This window comes from Balaenoptera physalus, assembly GCF_965194825.1.
Source record: "Balaenoptera physalus genome assembly, chromosome: 6".
Lineage (NCBI taxonomy): Eukaryota > Metazoa > Chordata > Mammalia > Artiodactyla > Balaenopteridae > Balaenoptera > Balaenoptera physalus.
This window is the reverse complement of record NC_138885.1, coordinates 91,516,189-91,542,015: the sequence shown is the minus strand read 5'-3', so window position 1 is coordinate 91,542,015 and position 25,827 is coordinate 91,516,189. Positions and strand designations below refer to the sequence as shown.

At 40.4% G+C, this 25,827-nt stretch overlaps 1 pseudogene across 1 annotated transcript; it reads right to left on the bottom strand.

The window, feature by feature from the left end:
* Nucleotides 1-892: 892 nt before the first annotated feature.
* Nucleotides 893-25,827, bottom strand: LOC309662240 (aldehyde oxidase 4-like; annotated as a pseudogene). Its single transcript has 14 exons — nucleotides 25,819-25,827; nucleotides 23,525-23,754; nucleotides 21,040-21,148; nucleotides 18,044-18,170; nucleotides 14,748-14,809; nucleotides 12,131-12,214; nucleotides 11,454-11,534; nucleotides 9,661-9,805; nucleotides 9,323-9,415; nucleotides 7,411-7,562; nucleotides 6,079-6,169; nucleotides 4,759-4,991; nucleotides 1,910-2,116; nucleotides 893-1,039 (listed from the first exon to the last, which is right to left on the bottom strand). The product of its transcript is annotated as an aldehyde oxidase 4-like (transcript).

Genomic DNA, 25,827 nt, shown 5'->3' with positions numbered 1-25,827 from the left:
CCCGTTCCGCCTCGACTTCTCTTCTCTCAGATGCTGGCATGCCTGTGCCTTCTGGATACTTGGGTCTGAGCTCTTCCCTGACCACCCTGTCTGAAGGAGCATGTCCATCACTCGCCTAACAGCTCTGTTTCGTTCTCTTCATGGCACTCAGTCCTACCTGACGTGGATGCTTCTTCACCTGTTATTTGCTTTCTCCACTAGAGTGTAGCTCCCTGAGGGCACCACTGTATCCCAGGCCTGGAATGGTGCCGAGCACAGAATAGATGCCCAAAGAGTACCTGTTAAGTGACCAAAGAAGGCTCTTCCATGCTGCAGTGATAGCAACCCTGTTCCTGTCCGGCTGTGGTTGTTTGTCCTTGTATCTTCCCTCCTTCTCTATTTACCATCAAAAAGCAGCATCAAACCTCCCTTCACTGCTCTCTCTCATTCCAAAAGCATCTGCAGATCCAACCAATTGCGTCTTTACTTTCTACTTAATAAACCAGGAAACCAGTCTCTAATCTGCTACTAATAGTTGTTGGCTTATCAATGTTCGTATCTCATTTTCCCAATTAGGTAATAAGCTCCTGGAGGTTAAGCAGCTGGTTGTTTCCCCCACCATGAAGCAGTAAATGTTGAGTCAGATTTTAAAGAAAGGGCAGACATTGGCCAAGAAAGGAAGGACATTTTAAGCAGCAAAATTGAAAATAGCAGGGAAAGGAGATACAGAATCTAATTCCTTGTGTAGCCTTGAGAAAAAGCATAGAAGCTAAACCAAGCAAGGTATGTGTGGGTGACAGTGGGTAACATCAACTGGCTTTAGCAGACTTTATCTTTACAAGTAATAAAAAAATATAGTTATTGAAAAGAAGGGAGATATATGCATAATACATACATCTACATGCATAAACAGATCAAAAAACAAAAAACCCTACCCACCGATCTGGAACATCTGAATTCCTTGGGGTGTTTCTATGGTGATGTCTTCTAGAGCACTCATGAACTGGAAACAACCTAAATGTCCAAAAATAAGATATAGATCAAATAACAGCACAACTATCTATAAACATGCCATGCAACCATTGTGTCATGAGGTCACTGGAGAATATTTAATGACATTGAAAGATGTTTATGTTACTAAGGGAAATAAGCAAGCAATACTAAACGCATATGTACCTGTACATAAAGAAGGGTTTAGAAGGATACACAATAAAATATTAATAATAGTTATGTATAGGCGATGGGATTACAGATGATTTTCTCTTCCTTTTTGTCTTATTTATATTTTCAAAATGTTAAAGTAGGTCTTATTTTAATAAGAAAATTTTCTTTGAAATAGAAAAAGGGGGCTTCCCTGGTGGCGCAGTGGTTGAGAATCTGCCTGCTAATGCTGGGGACACGGGTTCGAACCCTGGTCTGGGAAGATCCCACATGCCGCGGAGCAACTAGGCCCGTGAGCCACAATGACTGAGCCTGCGCGTCTGGAGCCTGTGCTCCGCAACAAGAGAGACCACGATAGTGAGAGGCCCGTGCACCGCGATAAAGAGTGGCCCCCACTTGCCGCAACTAGAGAAAGCCCTCGCACAGAAACGAAGACCCAACATAACAATCAATCAATCAATCAATCTTTAAAAAAAAATGTGAAGAAATAGAAAAAGATATAATTTACTTACTGAAGGCTCTTCACTACTATAAATCAATTTGATATTGCATATTAGCATTTGTCACACAAATTATAAGGCAAATGGAATAACAAGGCTGTCCCCTTCTCAGCTCAGGAGTGAAGGAGGGCGAGGGAAGGAGAGAGACAAGAAGGGCCAGGAGAAAGCCGTTGGAGGCCGGGAAGTGTCACCCTTTATGCCCCACACTCGACACTCTCTGTGTATTATCAAAACTAGGCTGGGGAGGTCCTTCATGTGCAGCCTCATGCCCAGAACGCCAAGGCACCCAGAGACCCAGAGAAGTCAGTTACCACTTTATTCAGTCCTTGCCTCACTTTGAGGTAGAATTTGAAGAGTAAGCTGATGATAAGGGCTCGGCTATATTCTACCAGGCCACCCTCAGCTGCTGGTGGGATGTAAATCTCATCCAGGACCTCTCAGCAAGCATCACTCAGCATTCGGTTGTCCCATTGCCACTACTAGTAGGAAAGAGTGTAAACATTTCACAGAAGAAGCAGAGACAGACACTAATCTAATAGAGCAAGAAGAGATGGAGGGCTATCTGTATCCATCTTTGAAGTCTACACAAAATATCCTCAAATATCTCACTAGCTTTCTTTAGAATCTGATGCAGTGGTTCCCAAATTTTCCTACCAAGTCCTCCTTTTTAAATATTACTTTTAAAATTTTAATTTTTAATTGAGATGTAATTGACATATAACATTATGTTAATTTCAGGCATATAATGTAATGATGTGATATTTGTATATATTGTGAAATGATCACCACAATAAGTATAGTTAATATCCATCACCACGCATTGTTACTAAATTTCTTTTCCTGTGATGAGAACTTTTAAGATCTAGTTTTTCAGCAACTTTCAAAAATACAGTACAGTATTATTAAGTATAGTCACCATGCTCTACACTACATCCCCGTAACATTTATTTTATAGCTGGAAGTGTGTACTTGTTTAACGCCCTCCACCCATTTTGCACTCCATCTTCCACCCCACCCCACCCCACCTATGGAACCACCAATCTGTTCGCTGTATGAATGAGCTCAGTTTTTGTTTTGTTTTTTTTTTAGATTCCACATGTAAGTGAGACCATACAGTATCTGTTTTTCTCTGCATCATACTTAGCATAATGCCTTCAAGGTCCATCCATGTTGCCACAAATGGCAAGATTTCCTTCTTTTATTATGGCTGAATAATATTCCATTATCCATATATATTTCCTTTATACATTCATCCATCAATGGACACTTAGGTTGCTTCCGTTATCTTGGCTATTGTAAATAACGGTGCAATCAACATGGGATTGCTTATGTCTTTTGAGTCAGTGTTTTCATCTTCTTTGGATAAATACCCAGAAGTGGAACTGTTGGATCATATGGTAGTTCTATTTTTAATTTTTTGAGGAACAACTATACTGTTTTCCAAAGTGGCTGCACCAGTTTATATTCCCACCAAACAGTGTATAAGGGTTTCCTTTTCTCCACTCATGTTATTTCTTGTCTTTCTGATAATAGTTATTCTAACATGTGAGGTGATAGCTCATTGTGGTTTTGACGTGCATTGTGATTAGTGATGTTGAGCATCTTTTCATGCGCTTGTTGGCCATCTATATGTTTTCTTTGGAAAAGTGTCAATTCAAATCCTCTTCCCATTTTTAAATTGGATTTTTTTAAAAATTATTTTTAATGTCATGGCCTGGGAATGTTGATTTACCTCAAATAGCTTGGATGAGAAAAACTACTAAAATCTGGGACTTTGTCTTGTTCACTGCTATATCTCCAGCAACTAGACCACATCTGGCGCATACACTACACAGGTAATGACTGGTAAATGACTGAATTATTGATGATATTTGCAACATTTTTCACGAATGAAAGTTTCTATATAAATGCTTTGAAAGCATTTATTTTACTTATTTTAGTATCTGAGAAAAAACTTGCACTAAGTTCTAATTGTTGACAATGAATATGATGGGTGGATAAAAATTACTGTAAAAGCACTAGTTAGAAGAACTTCAAAAACTTACCGTCCAAATGCTAGAAATAATGAGAATGACAGGAGGAAGGCCAATTAACCTTTTGGAATATTTCATCTTCTTTAAGCTCTTTAAGGACATCTTTAGCTCTCTTAGGACACAGTATTGGAAACATTTACTTATTTTTCAGGTTAATTAAAAGTGGAATTTTGAAGATAATATCTACTTATATTATCTTAGATTAATTTGTGCATTAATCTTATTATAGAAACTGCAACAAAAGAATCATTATATCTTGAAGGAGGTGGGTTTTTGGGTGATTTTTATTTTCTTTGTACTTTTTTGCAGTGCTTAAATTTTCTGCCATCTCTCCACTGATCTATGCTGATCTCAACTGCCTACCCTCACCTTTAACAACACCAGGGTGGGGCTCTCCCCGTCACCAGAACTACTCCAGCTTTTTGTCCACTCATTTCCTGTCTGACATGATTAGTTTTTTCCTATTTCAAGCCCTTCCTCTTAGATGTAGAGACCTTTGAAGACCGGACGCTGTATCTTTTAACTCCTTGGTAGTCTTCGGAGCTTAGCACTGTGCCTGGCATGTAGAGTGGTAGGTAGTTAATAAATAAATAATTGTATTTAAAATATTTGGTTAATAAATATTGGTTGACTAGGAAGTATCTTTATGGTAACGAACTTTCAGTTTACCAGAAACTTGCTGTAGATGATGTTGACTATAGTTTTACTCAATCTTGGCTAAGTTACATCTTTGTCTGAAACCCCAAATTCAACTCTTCACACAAAGGGCTCTCCTTTTGCAGGGCTAATGTACCCTTTAGGCAGAGAGATAAGGCTCATGGAAATGTTTTCATTTCTTTTACAATCAAAAGAAAAAAGTGGGTATAATAATAATGCATATATAACACTTAAGGCAGCCTGGATTATATTTATCCTTATACTGACACAGTCATTTATATTTTTTACTTTATTTTATCTTTTACGGAGGAAGGGACTCACGAAGCAAAGTGCCTAGGGCCCACGAGGTCATACCATGGCCCTGATATGAAAGCAAATCCGATGGTCACCTGAGAATGCACCCCTTCCTATGAGCAGTTCCAGAGGGCTTTCTGAAGCAGCTGGTTGGATATGAGAGGACACCTCTCCCTTGGAATCCTGTCTGCAACCCACCGCTCAGGGCGAGCTGGGCTTCCCTGTGGTGGGCGGCAGGTTAGGGAGCACTTATCTGAGTAGAGTGTGGAATGAATATACACAGATAATATAACCTCTTCCGACTTGAGGCTGGCTTCAGGTGATTTCTTGAGGAAATGGCTGTCTAAAGGAATCTGCCATTCTCCTTCTATTAGAGAAAACGACCTTGATTACGATGAATTTATCAAATTGGAGAATATTCTGCAAGGGACAGACGTAAAGCATCTGGTAGAAAGAGAGAGTGCAGCTGGGAGCCAGAGATGTGGGTTCTCGGTCCCGTTCCCAGGCTGGGTTGGCTGATGCAGGTTATGGAAACTCTGGGGCTTCCGGTTCCTCTTGCAGAATGGCAAGGTTGGACCCAATACGCTGACAACTCTTTTCTGGTTCTTATCGCCCATTATACACCACACAACATTTTGGCTTCAAAGAACTTTAAAGTTATTTGGAAACAACCTAGTACAATGTAGATTCACAAATAGGAAATGGGTACAATGGTTACAGTGTATTTCACAAACCAGAAAACTGAGGCCCAGAGTCCAGAGAGGTTAGGCGACTTGTCGAAAGAGCTAGATATGGGACGAATGGCAGAGGTGGGATGCCTGATATATAGCCTTTTTTTTTTCCCTTAAACAGTTTACCATACTCTCTTTTTTGATCTACCATAATTTTTAGAATTTGATTTTAATCAAAGAGAGGGTATCATGTCAATAGACCCATGAGTAATATGCATTTGTCTTTATTTCTTTAAATTTAAATCATTTTCCCTTGGCAAAGCTCAAGTTATCTTTGACTAAAGAGAGAAGTAATGAGTAATAAGCCCCAGAAACTTGATTTTGTTTAAAATGAAAAGTACTATAAGGAAAATTTTCACCTTTATGAAGCTCCGAAATGAAATATGCCGTCAGACTTTAAAATCACATATATACATCTCATTAAATTTTCCTTTAACTGCTTTGATACTAAAACTTGGACTGTGCATAAATGTGGCCAAATAGTTCAGAAAAATTTTCAGGTGCAGTAACTTATCTGATCTACAAGATAGAGAACATCTGGAGAACAGGATGATTGATTGATCTCGGGTTCATCCTTATGTTTGAGGTAATGTAGATATAGCCTATACATATTTGGTGAGTCTAAGTTAGATATATTTGGGTTCCTAGTTCCTAGTTTGTAGAAGGAGCTACATAAGTGATGTGATGATTATAAAATAAAATGCTGAAAGCTTGGTCTCTTACCTTTAGGTATCCGATTGATGGTAGCATTTCCTGCTGCTAAAATGGGATTTAGGTCAGAAGATTTATGCCTGCTCACCACATGTCCTAAAGTCTAAATAAATATTGCAGTGATAATATGATACCATTTTTTAAGCTACACTTAGTTATTTGACAAATAAGGAATTATGTATATAGAGATCTTGTGTAAGTTTTAAAAATTCCCTTCTTTGCTTCGTAGAAAGATCTGGCAAACTTTGGGGTCAGCTAAATATAGTTAGATAACACATTGTGCAAGATTCCCACCCCCCTGACCCCAGTTCAAACTTATTGCTTGAGAAAATATTGGTTTTCCATGTGCAACGAGGAGAAAAATTTCTTTGAGAGCTGACCCTAGCATGAGTGTCCAATAACATGGGGGAGAGTGGAGATTGGAGCCTGAGGAAACTCTAAAGACCTGGGATATGTAGATTCACATTCAGATGTGTGCTGTGCTGCTGTGCAATGCAATTCTTCTTGTTGTCCCAAACTGTCAATAAAGCTGCTTTGATACAGCCTTGAACGAGGACCTTTGAGGGGAGTTAAGGGGGTAAGGCTATGTCAAAAGGAACAATGTGTTGCAGAAAAAGGGACAGAAGATGCAGAAGGGGAAAACATATGATCGATACTGAGAATTGACAGAAACAGAGCCAGAGACAATCAGGAGAAATGCCCTCCACCAAATCCTGCTGAACTATCCACCCTGCGTGGAATGGGTAGGAGTTCCCACCAATTACTCTTAAATCTTAAGTAATGAGGAAACCTCAACAAGCTAGAAAACTGGGGCACATCCAAGTTAGACACCCAAGATACACATGTTTGGAAACTGACCTCAGTGCAAAGGTCTAAAAGGAGAACTAGCCAAAAAAAGAGTATTTAGGAAATGTAGGCTCTTATTTAGTATACCTTGGCTAAGACATATTTCATAGACTGTCAGAGCTGCACACAGTCTTAGAGATGGTCCATTTAGTTGAACCTTAATTCTTAAAATGAAGACACAGTGGCTTAAAGAGGTCAAGTGGCTTTTCCAAGATCATGGCACTCATAGATGACAGGCTGGGATTAGAATTTAGGCACAGTCAGACTCCAGTACCATAATCTGGTGATACAATATGCCACTTCTCACTTTGGACACACACGTACACACAGTGTGATACCTCTCACTTTGGGCACATACACACACACTCATACCCATCTTGTAGAGACTTGTTTGATATTAACTTGAGATTCTTCTTCAGAGTAATGTTTGCTAGCCTGAAAAGAACTGTATGCCTGTGTATAAATGTGGCTTATTTCATATAACACTAGAGAATATACCGCCATGCTCCTAATCTGGGCTCCAGCAAGCGTTCTCAGGTGCTGCAGGGGAGCATGGTAGGTCTTTGTCTTCTCCTTTGGTTGCTCAGAAACAATAAAATGTAAGGCATCATTCAACTGAGCCAGGCTGTATCCTACACCTATTGTCACCCCTGAAAGTAAGGTTGTGGAATATAAACTCAAAGTGGATGGTAACGAGATGCATGGGCTGCTTGGAAACACTCTTTCAAATATATCTTCTCTTTTCATATTAACTTAGAAAGACAGAAAACAAAGATAAAGATATTTTTGGCAATTTGCTTTATTCTCAAATATTAAGTACCCGGCTTGGTACTTAATATTTTTCTCAGTCATGTATACAGTTATATATGCCTTACATTTTAGCACAACTCAACCACAGATATCTGAAATTCATTACATTGTTTATTCCCAATTTAGTGCTTTCCTGAATAAATTGATCAAACGTGAAATTTTCAGCCAAGGTCCTATAAGACTTTTAAAAGATCATTACACCTAAATGGGAGTTGACCTGCAAATCTGCATTACCCATTTGCCCTTTTTCCGTAGTCATGTCTTCCTATTGTTTCCTTATCAGAACAAGAACAGACAGCTGTCTGAACCTTGGGTCGGTTTCATTTGCCCGTGTGCTTACAGGGAGTGCTTTGAGTAGTGATGTCATCTAGCTCATGCATCATCAATGGGGGCAATACTGACCCCGAGGTGGTGAAAAAAGTCTTACTCTTTTTATGTATAAAGCCCTGATACACATACAGATATACAGTCTATCTGTGGTGTTAAAATTTCATGGAGGGATGATTAGAGAAAAAATGTCTGTCACTCCTTAGAGAGGCAATAATTAAAAGGTAGAGAAATACTGATCTAGTTCTGCAGGCTCTACCTGCCCAGTCCCTCCACCTCTACCCCACCCTAACCAAGTCCCTTCCTTCCAGCCCTCCCCTGTTCAGCCTGGCCTCCCCTTGCTCCACTTATTCCTGTGGGTCCATTGATACTGACTTTCCAACAGGCAAAAAAAAAAAAAAAAAAGAATGGGCAGACTGAGATTGGCAGATCAGAGGGGAAAGCAAAAAATTCTCCATTTGATTTCTGTTTACTTATTTGAGATTTACTCAGTTGTAGGATTTTTAGCTTCTATAACGTGTTATCCATTCACATGCTGAGTTTGGGTAGTGGACAGTGGGATACGTGTCTCAGACAGCCTTACTGAGTGCGTGACAAGGAAGGAATACTTGACTAGGCATAAGAAGACTTAGGATCTAGTCCTGACTTGACTATGTGTTAGCTGTGTGAAGTTGGGAAGTTACTTAAGCCCTTTGATTCTATATCTTCTTTGGGAGAATGGAGATTCCAAGGCTACCTGCTATGTCTACCTTCCAGGGTTGTTGTGAGGATCAAAAGAAACAAGAAATGTGAAAGCACTTGGTAAATTGTGAAAAGAGTATAAAAATAAATAAGGTTGTTGTTTACAGTTAAATTTTCAAATCTTGTGGCCCATATCTTTTCTCTTTTTGGTGAATATGTATGTGTATAGGATAAGCCTCAAGCAAATTTGTGAATCAGGGAGTAATATCAGGCAAGAACATTTCCTACTGGCCAGCCAATGTCTTAAGTCTTCTTATTCGGTCAATCTCTCCATACATGGCTGAGCTATGTGCCATCTTCCCATCATTACGGCTTCTATGACAATGTAGCACATAGTGACACAGCTGAGTGGGTCAGTCTGAAAAAGCTCATAGAAGACACATATAGGTGCTCAATAAATATTTTTGAATGAATAAATGAGGTCAGATATTCTATGAAGTTCTCAGATTAGCCCAGTGCATGTAATTGATCATTAACAGCCCACTAGCAGCCAATGGTTACAACTTATTTGAAAAAAAAAAAAGGTGCATACCATCATCTGTGCTGTCCACAAAACATAGTTCTGGAAGCCCAACTGGAGATATAAAAACTGGATGGAATTCATCTTTGAATTTAATGCTGGGTCCTTAAAAGGAGAAAAGCATTTAAAGCAATCAGAAAAGAAAGACAATGGGTGCTAATATGTGTTGCTGGCTGATAATTCAGAGTGAAAATTACAAGGCATCTCATTTGCAAAAGAAAACAAAACATTCTAAAGGATCACAGGTATCCACTAATAAAAATGAATCTCATTTATGAAGAGTTTAAAAAGAGACACAGATGTTTGGGTTATCTAATCTAGACTAAAAAACATGCCTAACAACCACCTACCCGCCGCAGCGTTCCCCCATGACGAGGGGGACTTTGGGGAAATTGGTTTTCCGCTCCAGAAGGTCATTCGAGTTTATAGGGATGATCCAGGTTGTCCTTTCCCCTTGAACGTTAGCCTTCTTTTGTTTGGATCTTCTGCCATTCTCTACAGGGAAGCAAAGCCAATAGGCTTTCAAGTAAGGCTGTTGAACTACATGGAATGAGTATATCCACTTCTCTGGGTATCCAAGGGGCCTGCTCGTCATTTAAGCTTTCTGAGGCAACCTAACTTCTAGGTATCAGGAAAGGGTGGCCTTGTTTGAAACTACCTAGATTGATAAGATCTGTGTTAGCATCATTGAATAAACGTCATAATAGGTGTCTGTCCATCAACAGCTGCACATAGAACAGAGCAAACTCCGTATTTGTGGAGTGAGTGCCCTGAGAGGAGGCAGCATGGTCGAGTGAACTTGTCTTAGCTTGGAATGAAAGGGCCAGACTTCTTGTTCTAGTTCTGCCCTAACAGTGGCTCAGGGGGGCCTCTCCTTTGGGGATTAGATGTTTTGATAGGACAGAAATTGCTTATAGGCAAAATTGTCCTTGAAAAAAAAATCTCTTACATCATTCACCTGGTAGAGTGTAAATGAATATTTTTACAACTCTGTTATATATATAATACATATTAATATATATTTATATATTAACATATATATAAACATTAAAATATATGTCTTATCTACATATTCATATCTATATATAATCTTTAAATACTAGGTGTGTCCAAGTTCTCACGCTCTGAGGGGTGTGTAGGTGAGACAGGCTGGGACCTGGGACCCTTTGCTGCAGTGCTGCAATGCCTGCACCTGGACAAACCTCTCCTTGAGCAACAAAATACAAGGAAACTATATGGGACCAAAAATAACTGTGTGCATGCACGGTTGGGGCAAATTCTGGACAAAAGATACAAAGAGACCAAAAACCCAACTGCCTCTTTTGAAGAGCTGGGAGCAAAAGCAGGGTGCTGTGCATGCCCCCTGCACACACCACCACCTCATGGGTGGGCAAACCACCTAAGCCACACCCCTCCCCAACCGAGCCAACCCCTGGACACCCCCCTATCCTGACCCAATAAAAGGAACAAGCTCACCCTCCCTCAGGGAGCGAGCAAGCAAGGGAAGCTGCTGTTTGTTCTCGCTCCCCTCTGCTGCAGCAGGGGCCCCAATAAAGCCTTGCCTGAATTTCTTGTCTGGCTTCTGATCAATTCGATTGATTAAGGAGGCCAAGAACCCTGGCTGGTAACACAGGGACTGAGACATTCTGAGAAGCCGGTAGAATCATATCTCTCATCTCATGCTGTCTCCAGAGCATAGTCATGGAATAGAATGATGGGCCTGCCACACTATTTGTATTATTCTCTCTTCCTCCCCACTGAGTTGAGATCACAGAGGTTTATAGTAGGAATAATGAAATTCCATTATAATAAGTATCATCTGATTTTTACTTTACTAGTTTTACAAAGTGCCTTTGACACATCTCACAGTGTAGCTGTGTGACCTTGGTTAAGTCACCTACACTCTCTGAGCTCAGGATCTTCAATGGAGGGGGTAGATCAAAGCACCTCTGTGGTCCTGGCAGCACCACTCTCCTAAGCTCTCTGTTTTATATTATTCACAGTGGAGCTGAACATGTTTCTAAAAATGGGTTATCGTGTTGGACACACTTCCAACTTTTAATATCTAAAGCTCAGTAGTCTCATAGTGTAATACAAAAAGGCTTATACCACATCATGTTATAAGACAACAAAAGTATCTTACTATCAGTTCAGGAGGGAATAGAGGTTCCTGGGCTGGATCCAAGGGCTGGAATTCATCTTCACTGTACAGTCTGGTACATATCTCAGCAAAACAAAACAAAATACAAATGGAACTTCAGAGATGCTGAGAGATGTATAGGAGTCTCTAAGTGTGAGACGTCAGAGTCAGAGCCTACATCTCTGACATTCTGGATATAAAATGCAGGCGCCAGAGCCACAGGGCAGCTCTGGTGGAATTCTTCCCACCCTCAGAGGACCCTGATGCTTTCCCTGGCAGATTTGCTGGGCCCTGGGCTTCCTCTTTTGGCATCAGGAATTGGGTTTTAAGCTTCTGTGCTGGGTCTCAGGTATCACAGACAGAAGTTTATTTGCCATGAGCGTGAAGATGCATCACTGCCTTCATCCCCTGCAGTGCTAGTTGGGGGGTGGGAGTGGGGGTGAACCCAGATTAAGGCACAGAAAGTTGTAATGCTTCTGAAGGAAAACAGCCTTCTGTGGTGACTGGCCTCGTGAAAGTCATGGGCGTGCTAATTTGGGGGGCTTTTAAAGGCTGCTTATGCCCTGAGTTCACTTACTTTATACTTTACTCACTGAAAAGCGTAGAAAGCTTGAATAAATTTGGATTGTTGTGGGTATTTTTCAGTCAATCCCAACTGAATTAGAATATCAGGTACTTACTTTCTCCTGTCTATTCGCAAAAGACTTCTCTTCTTAGTCCCTGCGACATTTTCCTGATCCTTTCATTTGACAAACAGTTGATTCCTTAGGAAGTAATACAATTTATAACAAATCCATTGGTCGATTCTTTAAACGCCAAGCCGAGTACCCGGAACTGCCCAGGCCCTACAGGAGCTATGGAAGAAGTAATAGAGCTCATCCTTGCCCTCAAGGACTCTGTAATGCGGTGGGACAGAGTACAAGCTATTCCATCACTGAAGGATCAGGGAAAATACAGGGAGTGTGCAACCATGCTCCTGAGAGGGCCTTGTAAATGGTGTCACTCAAGTCTCCGGAGAAGACAAAGGGGTTAGAGGGGGGTGGGTCAGCCAGCTAAGGCTTCCTACTCGAAGCGAGGTAAGTGGAGTATAGTTATAAGGTGGTAATTAGAAAGCCAAAAAGCTGGCTCTTCATCGTAAGGGTGATACGTGTGTATCTTTAATGAAGTCCTGGGAGGACAAACTGCCTTTAAGATTTCCCGTACACAGTCTGCAAGGCAGAAATAGAGACACAGATGTAGAGAACAAACGTATGGGCACCAAGGGGGGAAAGTGGGGGGCGGGGGTGGTGGTGGGATGAACTGGGAGATTGGGATTGACATGTATACACTGATATGTATAAAATAGATAACTAATAAGAACCTGCTGTATAAAAATAAATAAAATAAAATTCAAAACAAAAAAAAGATTTCTGGTGTACAAATATAAATAGACTGAGTTTATTTGGATGTTTTTGGAGCTATTCTGAAGTATTGGAGGAATAAAGTCCCAGAACATTTTGCCTTAATTTTCAGGATATTTCATGCCGACCCAAAGTAGTGTTTTTGGCCTGAATTCACTGTCAGTTCCTGCAACCCTCAGATAATTTATCATTCTTGTTTGCCCTTTTCATGTGCAGACATAGCCTAAGGGTCTGTGGCAGTTTGGAGACCTATGGTTTGGTTTATACACGGAGTCAAGGAGACCTGGGTTCTAGTTCCCACTTTAACACATACTAGCTGCATTGAATTTGTTAAATTAGGAAAATAAAACCCATCCCAAAAAGGTTTGTTAGATTTAAATATGTGACAGGTACGCACAGTATCTGACACATAGGAAGTGCTGCAGAAGTGGTGGTGGATATTTTTACTCGTGAGGTAACTGTCCACAGAGTTAAGAAGAGATTTGGACTCTGAGACAACATTACGCACAATAAAGGGACTAACAAGTGGCTGAACGTGGGGACCCAGAGTGAGTGTCACAAAAATATCTATCGTTCTACAGATTTTGTCTCCAGGAAAATAGTAATAGGTTGAATCGTATGGAATTGCTGTTTTTGTGAGTCAAAATGGTGGAATATTGGCATGCATATAGCGCAACATAAATAGTATCTTACCCAGGATTTAAAATAAACTACTCTGAAGTTTGTAAAGCTTTTTGAAATTGTTCATTCCTGGCTTAAAAGTAGATTTTTTTTCAAACACTTTTTAGTATTTGGAATTAACTTGTACACTTTGAATTGTTTTTGTCAACCAACATTACATAAAACTAATTTTTACCAAAAAAAATCGGTGATGAAAAACACCCTAACTGAAAACTTGTCGATGTCTCCTCTTGATATTTAATTTTCTGAAAACTAAATCTATCTCAAACAACGCCCCACCCCCCACCATATATTAAAGCATCCTTTTCCAACTCCCTTCATCCTATCTGATTCCTTGATCTCGCAGCTTTGAAGGTGATTTGGATTTCTTTCTCACTGCATCCTTTTTCATCTAGAGGTTATGATTCTGGCAATCCCCTTCCCAGAAGTTATCTTTCTGGGCCCATATCTGCCACACTGGTCTAGGTCCTCATTCCCTCACACGTGGGATACTGCACTAGTCCGTACCCTCATCCCCACCCTTTCTTTCCAGGCTTATTCTTCTTATAGGCAGGTGCCAAGAATTTTCCTTTTGAAATATTGTTCTTGTGTGACTGCTAGCTTGAGAACAGATAATGACTATATATTAGGTGTCAGCTTTAAGCCTAAATTCTTTAACCCCATCAATTATTTAGTTGAACCTTGGACATCTTTCTTTTTCCTGCTTCCATACATTTTCTTACTGGGAATTTTCTATTGGCCTCTCTTCACCCATCCGTTTATATCACTTCCTGTAAGACCTAGCTCAAAACTCTCCTTCTCCAGTAAGTCTCCTCTGTGTCTTCCCTTCCCACTCATTAATTCTCTTTAATCCATGTTCCTCTAAAACTTATTTACATGGTAGAGAGGATATATTGAGCTTTTAATAACTTGCTTTTCAATTATGTGTTTATTGTTTTTTAGTCTTTGTTTCATTTTCTTCAATAGACTTTGCATTTCTTGAAGTCATGGACCATATACTTTACTTCTAATGATACTGCCTAATTTAGGGCTATAAACAAGATAGATGCTAAAGGTTTATTTTAAAAAATACCAACAGTGGCATTTAACAACTTTTAGTGGTTAGAAAGGTCAACATGGGGTTATTTTAGAGACAATTGACTGCAAGAGATAACTTTATGCAAAGGTTTATTAACATGTTAAATCAACTGAAAAAATATTTTTTATTATAACTTACCACACAGAAAGTTTTTCCACTTTCTACAATTGGTCGGTATCCAGTAAAGCGGCACAAATTACCTGATTAAGAAGAAATCAATTTTTAAGGAATGATATAGAGACATATTGCATCTGTGTGTTTCTTTTCAGTGGAATAGCTATATTAGTAGTTTTTTACTTTTTACTTTTTGTTTCCCAAACCAGCAAAATGGCTCTTTGAAACAGAGATGTTCTTCAAAAATAGTCTGCACTTGTGATTACATTTTCTTCCTGAAATATCACAAAGATGTCTATAGTTTTTCCCAATCAGCTCTTCCTGCCTTATTTCCCACCCCTGCCCTAACTCACATAACCTGAGCCTCCCCCCTGCCCCATAACATCTCATGTGTGGCCTTTTGTTAAGCTTCTCTCATGTAGTTTCAAATGTCCTCCTGGGGAGAATGTGTCCATTTGTCAGGGCTGCAGCCTGCCTTCTCCATGGGGGCTGCTCTAACACCCCAGCCAGGGCTGTACACTCATTGCCTGGATCCTTCTGCAGGCCCATCGCTGACTGTGTTGGAATAGGGTCATTTACACACATGCCTCATCTCTCTCATTGGCTCTTAAGCTCATGGAGAAAGCAAGGATTGTCTTAGATGTTCTTGAATCCTCCCAGTACAGCAAACTGGGTGTTCAATAAGTACCTGGTATTGTTTTAATTAGTCAGCATTTCAAAGTATGGTGGAAAGGATGATGAAATCACTGTCTTTTAAAAAAGTATATTCAAATTTTAAAGCCAATATAGATGACATTTATGAAGAGGTTTTAATAACATGGGAGAATTCTTATGTTATACAGTTAAAATTGTATATATAATATAACATTGTATACATAATTGTCCCAGGTATTTAAAATAAGCCAACAAAAACTATGCAGAGAAAAGACTGAAAGAAAATAGAAGTATCTAATGTGGTTGTCTTCTAGTGGCAGAAATATGAATGAGTTTTTTCCTTGTCTTTTACTTTTTTTTTCCTTTTTCATAATAGGAATGCATTATTTTTATTCTAAAAATAAATTTAAGATTATTATGTCCAAATACAATTTAAAAATTTCAGAAGCATTGTATATGTGTGGACTGGGCAGGTTTAGTCAGCTAGAAGTAAAGTGTTGTGTGGAAACTTGATACTAGTGAGTCATGTGGAAAAACCGGCTAACAGGTTTACTCCTTTTTTTTATTCGAACAAGAATTGTTTAGAAAGAAACTACATGCACAAGAATTTGGATTCAGATTCCATATTTTATCTTTCCTTTTGCTAAGAAGAAAGAATATAGAAGTGTGTGAATTAAAAATGTCTCTTTGGAGTAGAGAAAAGGAGCTGAGATATCTAGAACATAACTACGTGGCATGAAATTGAAGTATTTAAGAGACAATGGACACCTTCTCATTGATAAACTACAAAAAAATTTAAAGGTTAGAGAGAGCTAGTATCAGAGTTTTTTGGTTTTGTTCTTTGCCACATAGTCAGTGCTAAGTCTGAAAGCCCTAGTAAAGGCCCATCAAGGGAAACTAATAGCACCCATTGCAGAAATTCTTCTGATTCTAAGGGAGAAAAACATGGAAATTCAAAAATTTTCTTTCTTTAGTCTTGAAGGGAAAGACAAGATTAAATGAAGTGGTGATTTATATCAGCTGATCATTTTAGAAGGTACGTGCCATACCTAATTGCATTCCTTTAAATTTTATTTTATTTTATTGTTTTTCTTAAAATATGAACATAAAGGTTATCAGTGTGGCTAGCATTTATAATTCTAGAAAGAAATCAAGTAAATGGAGTGTGAACCAAAATATACTCTCCAAGTTATCCACACCTAGAATAAGTTATCTATATAATTTAGCCAGACTTTACAATGCCATCTCCTGGTGGTTGTTATATGAGTTATAGGCATAGAATCTGGGAGAAAATAATTCATCTCTATAAGACTATCTGTGCATATGCAAAGAAACATACAAAAAGTAAGGCAGGGCTTCCCTGGTGGCGCAGTGGTTGAGAGTCTGCCTGCCAATGCAGGGGACACGTGTTCGAGCCCTGGTCTGGGAGGATCCCACATGCCGCGGAGCAGCTGGGCCCGTGAGCCACAACTACTGAGCCTGCGCGTCTGGAGCCTGTGCTCCGCAACGGGAGAGGCCGCGATGGTGAGAGGCCTGCGCACTGCGATGAAGAGTGGCCCCCGCTCGCGCAACTGGGGAAAGCCCTCGCATAGAAACGAAGACCCAACACAGCTAAAAATAAATAAATTTATACCAAAAAAAAAAAAAAAAAAGTAAGGCAAATCACAAGATCTTTGGTTTTCAAAGCTCTAAATATCTCATTAGTGTGGATTATTTTATTAAACAAAGATTATCTACTGTTCAAATCTCATCAGGTTTAGTTAAAATTATGATTGAAACCATAGGCCAAAGTTTTCATAGACTTATTTTGAGTGTAAAAGTTGATGAGAGATAAGGGAAAATATTAGCAAATATTTATATTCTAGTTACCATGAAATTTAAGTTGAAATTTTACTTTGTTTTAGTCTGTATCTTTTCATCATAAAACTGAATTTCTCTGTAGGTTTGCTTATTGAAAGGGACAAAGAGCTTTCTTATAATGTATAGAGCTTTGCTTTCACGGCTTTCTCCTAAGAACAAGTAACCAGTTACCTTGAACCTAGTATGTTTGTTACAGAAAACTACATTTGTTAGCATGCTTTTTTTTGGTAGTAAATTGTGTTTGTTCATTTAAATTGGATAGCTATTTTGTCATAGGAGATTGAGTTGCTCACCAAGCTTATCTCTGATAACTAATTGTCTATGGCCTCCTTGATCTTATAATGAACCCAACCAGAACATAAAAAGGTAAAATATCTGAAACCTATCCTCTTTGTAAAATTAATTTTAGTAAGTAGAGTTAATGAATGATTCTAACAGATTAACTTTAAAAATAACCCAAAAAATCTCATTCTTCTACTCTACCCAAATTTCTACTTTTGGAAAATATTGTATTAAAAGTGTTAGAAACAGTCTATATGAATGCCTTTGCAGAGTGACAACAGGCTCCATTAAGGGAGAAATGTTTGTAATGAAACCAATATTGCTCAGTTCTTGGCATCAATGAGGATAGCTCTCCCTAGAAAGGACTTGGGTCAAGGTAGGGGCTAAAGAGGCCTACATGTTGGCCAGGTGCCTGGAAACCCAAAGCTGTGCCACAGCTTCTCTCCGCGCCTGGGGCCTCCCTCCCTCATTATTTGGGCACTTCCTACTGGCGGTCCTGCCTGCTGAGGGCAGAGAAGCCTCACCTCCAAGAGCTTCAGTTATCTGCTCAGGGGTCGGCTCTGGGTGGTGCCTCAGCAGCGTGTAGACGGACATCACCATCCCTGGGCTGCAGAAGCCACATTATGTACAGTGACACTTGGCAAGTCTTTCCTGGAAAAAAATGGTGCATGACTTATACTTTAAACCTCTTGTTTCCCTACCTTGGACACCTTGGAGCAAAGCTTACATATTTAGCTTTCCAGAGGTAACTGCAGGGTGAAGGATGCCACTCTGGAAGAATAATGTTTCTATTTCTTGAAATCATATGCTCCCCCCAACCCATGAAAAGCCTACTGGCAGGTATTAGTTAAGTCACTTTATTCTCTAGACTCTGGTTTCTTTACCTGTGAAATAGGAAGTATAGTTTTTTTTTTTTTTTTTGAAGAGGAGGTTTTTTTCATTATTATTATATTTATGTACAGAAAAATCAATAGTGTACACTTAGCCCAGTTTGGTGGCCAGTTCTTTGGCCTTTGCCTTTTCCAGCTTGGCGATGCGAGCCACTGATTTGGGACCCAGGATGTCGCCTCCCCAGTGACGGCGGATCTCATCATATCTGTCGTTGTAATTGGTCCTGATGGCTTCCACCAGCTTAGCCAGAGCACCTTTGTCTTCCGAGTTGATTTGTGTGAAGGCCACGGTGGTGCAGGTCTTCCTGTGGACCAGACGCCCCAGCCTGGCCTTGCCCTTGATGATGCAGTAGGGGACCCCCATCTTACGGCACAGGGCAGGCAGGAAGACCACCAGCTGGAAGACAGCGTTAGCTCTGGAGAGTATTCTGAGCAGAAGCAGTAACTTAGAAGCTAATGTGGCAGCGATTGCTCAGGGTTAAAAAGCTCCTGCACTTGTACTTCAAGATTTAGTTCAGTGAGAGTGAGGAAGTATAGTTTAAGGAACAAGTAAAATGCTTTGGAATCATGCTCATGTGAGATTTGGTCCTTACTGTACCTCATTAATTGTGGGATCTTGGATGATTTACTTGACTTTTCTTCATCTTTAAAATTAGAATAATAATGGTGTCTATTGTACAGGATGGTTGTGAGAATAAATGAATGAGTATATATGAATCATTTAACAGTCTCTGGCAAGTAAATTTCATCCTCTTCGTTATCTATATTATAGAATTTTTGATGGAGTAAATGACAAAAATGTATATAAATGCTTTGAAAATTGTTTAGTGTAATTTAGTGGTGTTGTGCCATTTATATATTTAATTTATGCACATTTGACTTTGTGCATTTAAACACAACAAAACAATGAAAAAAGAGAGTGAGAAATAGAGTGAGAAATGACAATTTACTTTGACCATTCTATACAAAGACTCAGTCCATGAATAGATGGGAAACATGACTCTGTGGGTCCCACCATGTGTATCTGTCCCATGTATCTCTCCATGAGTTGAGGATGCTCAACTCGCTGGCCTGAGTGTGATTCAAATGTTTTTAAATAAACATTTTTCAAACAGCATGACCCTTAAGATGAAAGCCAAATACTTCACCTGTGGCTCAACTGAAAGGAAAGACATTGTTCTAATGCTAGAGGAAAACATGGCTGTGTTGGATTTACTGCAGGGGGCAAGTTGTTTCAGATGTGTCATATAGACATGGCTGTACATGTTCTGGTAAATGTTTAACAACTGGTTCTCTGGGAAGAGTCCTTATTTGTAGCTTTTACCATTTTTAGTCATATACATACTTCCATGGAGGCTGATATCAAGCTTCCAATGTGATGTCACTGAATGTGGATCTGGAAGAGAAGCGCAGGGCGATACCTTTACATGGTATTTCCACGGTGTAGCTACAATAGACATAAATGGCCTCAAGAGCATAGATAATAGAAAAATGTAGTAAAATAATTAGGTGATGATAAATGTTGCTATTTATTAACTTTGTTTTTAACATTGTTTACTTACTTTTAAGTTTGTATAATTTTTAATAACGGCTGTGCTTAAAGAACAGCTCATAAAATCCCTGAACATTTAACAAGCAGCTCTCACATGCCAGTACGAGCCTGCTCCAGGACACTACTGAACTATCAAGTACTATCAGGGTTTGAGAGGAAGAACTCTGGTCAGCTGCAGCATTAGGTTGCTTCCATAACTGTTAAGGTGATGAGCCAAGTGTGGAGTAAGATCTTAATAAGATCAAAAAGTCATTAAGTTTATTGTTGAAAGACATGCACTATCACCAAGTGCCCATCAATGCAACACATTGTCAGAGGAACATTGTCTGAGCCTCCGTGTTCTAAACACAATCTTCTAGGTGAAGGAATTTCAAGGGAGATTGTGGCGATCCATAATTTTCTTTCTATACCCTGCTTTTAAAACTTAACCTCTGAAGAAACTCTTATTCTAGTATATAAAAATAACATTGCAAGTTCTTTAAAAAGTCCTCTAAGCTTTAGTAAATGCTTTGTCATTTTAGTTGTGCTTTATTGTAGCATGGTGTTCAGCTACTCATGAGACATTTGGGGAGCATTTGGGGAGTATTTGTATGCACAATTAGCCTCTTATTCATAGTTTGGTAATTTTGAAATGTGGTAGACAACCAGTCTATAAACTTCTAGTTTCCTATCTCTTTTTCTTCTCTTATCAGACTGGACTGTCCTTGTTTTAGTTTAGGGCAAGGATGACACTGAGAAGTTAAGATATATTTTAAAAAATGAAGGAATCTTGGTTTATACACCAATCTCTCTCACTTTTTTTTTTTGGCCACGTGGCAGCCACGTGGGATCTTAATTCCCTGACTAGGGATCGAGCCTGAGCCCCCTGCAGTAGAAGCGTGGAGTCTTAACCACTGGATGGCCAGGGAAGTCCCTATACACCAATCTCTGAAAAGATCCCTAGCTATGAAGCACTAAATCTCACAAAATGAGAATTTAAAAGCACAAAAGATTTCAAAGTTGGTGATCTAATTGAAGTACATTAGATTATGTAGGATGCCTATATCAACATCTGCTCCCAATCACATTGCGCTCTTACCTGCACGGGGTGAATCCTGGTTTTGATGCTTCCTACACCTTCCACTGTGGTGACAGCAGCCCCATACAGACAGCAGATGGGCACCAGGCATGCTGTAACTGGATAATGGCTGTGATGGGATTTTGTAAAGAGAACACATAGGAATCACAGGGAGTGGGTAACATAATTCAGGGAGTAATTTCAGTCTAGGAAGAGTCATGAGACTGTATTTCCCTGAGAATACAGAGAACACTAGATATAAAACCATAACTTTTTGGAAGTGTTCAAGAAAGGACTTACATATGGCTGGAGTAGAATGGTAGAGAGAAATTGAAAAAAAGAACAATGAGTTTTGCGTAGGACCTCCAAGAGACACTCACTCTCCATTTATTTTTCTCATTTCAGAGAAAGAAAGCTTTTTACTCATCATAAGATGATATACTGACTTATGTAAACCACCATGGGGTAACTTACCCCAGTGATTCTCAACTGTGTGAAGTTTTTAAAAATACAAATACTCTGGTTGCACGCCAGCCTAATTAAACCAGAATCTCTGGGATGCAATCACTCCATCACTTTTCAAAACTCCTCAACTGATTCAAATGTATGGCCAAGTTTGGAAGCCATGAGTTTATGCCCTTGTCTTGACCATCTCTCCCACATTAGAGTCTGTACTGATGACACGGCAGATGTGTTAGCACTAGATTCTCATCTCACTGGTTGGGAATGGGGTCCAGGCTTCATTAGTCCAATTTAGTCTCTTGGAAGAGTGCTTGGTGTACAGAGCAAGAGTGGACCCTGGGTTCACTGTGCAGTTTTGTTTTTTGTGTGCTCCAGTCCCCCTCCCCCATTAAGCTTAATTCCTCTTAATGTTATCTCCCTCTCCTTTTTTCTCTCAACTTTTCCAGTGTTCATTGCTCTCCTGTCTTACCCTTATGCCTCCTCCAGGAAATAGAGGCAAGAGTTCCCTTCACCACCCAGCCCACTCCTACTCAATTATAGCTGCAGTCAGCCTCATCCCCATTCCAGGCCGGGAGGGTAAGGAATCCCCCCACGTCCTCCCCTGTGCTCTGGATCCCATCTATTCTTGTCTCCCCATGGACTCGCTCCATTATCAATTGCCTTCCTAACCTCTTCCTTTCTAGGGTCTCATTTCTCTAAATTCCCTTGAATTTAGAAGTAAGTTCAAGTGTTTGTTGTGCTAAAAATAATGCCCAAATCATTGTCTCTCTTCAGCTAATAGCCCATCTTTCTCCCCTTCTTAGTCAAGTTTCTTCAAAAGCTGTCCAAGACTTCCTGGCCCTCCAGTCACTGCTGTCTGTACCTCACCATCTGTACCTCGCCTTCTAGCCCCACGTCCCCGCTGACAATGCTCTGGGAGCAATCTAATGGCTCTGGGCCACTCCCTGGTGTATCATACTATTGCACTTCTACCATCTTGGAACTTTCTCTTCTAGATGTTCCTCTTCAACTCTGGCTACTCCCTCTTGGTCTCCTTTGTGAGGGAGTCTTTCTTTGCCCATTTCCCTGTCTGTTGTTCTACAGTGTCCTGCACTTAGAAGCTCTTCTCTGGTTCCTGCTACATTCCAGACAACCAGGGCTGAAAACTTGCTTTCACCGCTAACTGGCCCTCATGACATTGACAAGTTATTTAACCCTCTTGCCTCCGTTTCTGCTTTTTTCAGTATGAGTGATACTCAAGCCTATCTCAGTGTTGTTTTGGGGACTGAATATGATAACATATGTAAACTACTTTGAACAGTGCCTCACATTCAATAAATGTTAGCTATTTTTATTATCATTGTTAGTATTTATTTTGATAAAGTTGAATAAACTATAGCTCCGGATGAGACCTCTCCTCTGAATAACAGACCTGTCGACATAGATACCTGTGGACAATCCCTCTCAGGTGTCCCATAATTACTGCAATGCAATGCATCCAAAGCTAAACTCACCCCTTTTCCCACCTCTGCTTCTCCTCTTCCTAATCTGTGAACAGCATCACCCAGGGACCTAACACCAAAACTTGGGAATCATGCTAGACAACTCCCCCACCACATTCAATTGGTGAACAAATTTACATTTTAAGTCAAGGTGACCTAAAATGCTCAATCATGTAGCATGATTTGAGGTCTCACTCAGCCCTTCCAGGGGAATAACTCTTCTAGTGTATGTTGACCTAACTCTTCTGCCAGGACAATGTATCACCTCTTTGTGTTTAAGCCATTCTTGCCTGGCCCCCACTCTGAGATCTCCTGCTCAAAAGCAAAGGAAGTAGCTGTACAGCAATAGAGAACGTGGCCCTGAGAGATTGGCACACAGGACAGATATACTCTGATGGGAAGAAAGTCCATGGGAAAGATCTGGAGCTTGGGAAGTTGCAGGAGAGCAGGCCTGGAGGCCGTGTGAGCACGATGGACACCTGGAGAGAGGAGAGGGGACATATGGCCCGGAAGTGGAGGCCCTGCATTCTTTCCAGAAGTGCTGGGGCCAACACAAAGGATACTGGATCTTCTTGGTCTCGGGGTTGTATCTTGACACCATGACGGTGCAGGAACTGCAGCCTCCTCCCCTGCAACCATACTTCATGCCTGTGAGGTAGACCGGAAGGAAGGGAGTCAAAGAAAAGAGGGGCCCAGGCCGCTCTGCTTTCCACAGTTTTCTTCTTCGGATACTGATAACAAGTAAGTCGTTTTCTGGAGTCTCCCACCAAGATTTCCTGCTTAGAGAGTTGTTCTACTTTTTTGCATATAAATGAGCTAACTGATGAAAGGGGAGAAGAAATCCCTACAGACCCACACTACACTGCTTTATCTGAAAACCCCGATGCATTTCTGAATGCAACATTTTCTGGATTTTAGAAAGATAGTACAATCGCCCTCCAGGTGGGGCTAGTGTTTGCAATCAAACACTAATGTTTCTGCAGTGAGTCATATGTATACTCACACTGAGTGGGACACGTGAAGACTACAAAGAGCCTCATGCCAGTTAGATCAGAGTATGCATCCCAAAGAGTATGAAAAAGCCTGTTGAATTCAGGGTTATGGACAATGGATTCTGGACTCGTGTTATATTATTGCCGTGGAAGTGCTGGGAGATGGTGCATGTGTAAAACTCAGAAACCCCCATTGGGAAGTTAAACTTTCCCTGGTTCAGCAATGTAATGCTTTTACTTTCTTATGGGTTTAGAGAATATTAATTGAATAATCTTGGCTCCTGAACCAGTAATGTCAACAGCCTCTGTGTTCCCCTTCCCTGTAAGACGCTGGCATATTTTCACAAAGAAACAACAAACAATATATGTAAATCCCCTGCTATAGGTTCTATTAGAATCTACTGGAATTTGCTTGGGACCTTTTCTGGGTGAGGTTTAAAAAGGACTTCATGGGGGCTTCCCTGGTGGGGCAGTGGTTGAGAATCTGCCTGCCAATGCACGGGACACGGGTTTGAGCCCTGGTGTGGGAGGATCCCACATGCCGCGGAGCAACTAGGCCCGTGAGCCACAATTACTGAGCCTGCGCGTCTGGAGCCTGTGCTCCGCAACAAGAGAGGCCGCGACAGTGAGAGGCCCGCGCACCGCGATGAAGAGTGGCCCCCGCCTGCCACAACTAGAGAAAGCCCTCACACAGAAACGAAGACCCAACACAGCCATAAATAAATAAATAAATAAATAAATAAATAATTAAAAAAAAAAAAAAGGACTTCATGGGTGCAGATTATATTTGGCTTGGGTGGAGGTTGAGACTGATTTCGTCTTGGAAGTTGCTGCCCATGAAGAGGTAATACCAGATCAGGACACCTTGGAATAAAGAGCTGAGATTCTTTGCGGAGGTTCAGATGGGCTGCACACCCATTGCCTCTGTTCTTTGGTCCTCAGTCTAAGCCAGCTCAGGAAAGTCAAGCTTTCCGCCTTCAGGTAGAGTCATGTGGGTGATACCTTAGTGAGAGTGCACCGTTGACCGGAACAGAAAAGGCAGAGAAATCCTTTCTCTTTGCCTTTGGTGTCCTGACATTTCCAAGCAAAGGAATCCAGGAGCCGTCTGGCTCAAAGATGGAGGCAAATTTTCACTTTTCACTCTGTCAGACCTTAAAACAGCTCTGTGCTGCACATGTTAACATTGCCTTGAGTGAAAAGTAAAAAGTTGATTCAACTGGCTGCTTTGCCCTCTGGTCACCAAACAACTCATTTGATGCCACTCCCACCAGAAGTGTCTGACTCAAGCAGTTTCTTCCATATTCTGTTGACTCATCCTAAAGCTCATCATTAGGTAGGGTTGCCAGATAAAATATAGGACACCCAGTTAAATCTGAATTTCAGATAAAAAACGAATTATATTTTAGTGTATGTCCCATGCATTCAAATTCAAATTTACCTGGGCATACTGTATTTTTATATGCTAAAGCTGGCAACCCTACATAAGTCAAATACAAACAATAATATATCAGAAGTTTATTTTTTGGTCCTCTAAGAAAAGAGCTTTCTCAGTGCCCCCAAGATACACAGCCCTACAGCATATCCAGAAGTTACCCTGAGACTAAATGCTCATGGCCAGCACAGGCAGTTAACCCTGGAATTTCCACTGGCTTCTGGTCATCCATCAGTGAGTGATTGTGTCCCACGTGCCAGGCAGAGAACGTGACGTTGGGGTCAAACTTGATTCTTTGCCTCAACGATCTCACTCCTCCTTCATCTCTTGCTACACCCTCCCATCCCCACACACAGCTCTTTACAACCATCAGAATAAATTGCTTTCAGTTCCTCAAAAGCAATATATTCTCTCGCCTCTGCATCCGCCCCACCTCGTACAT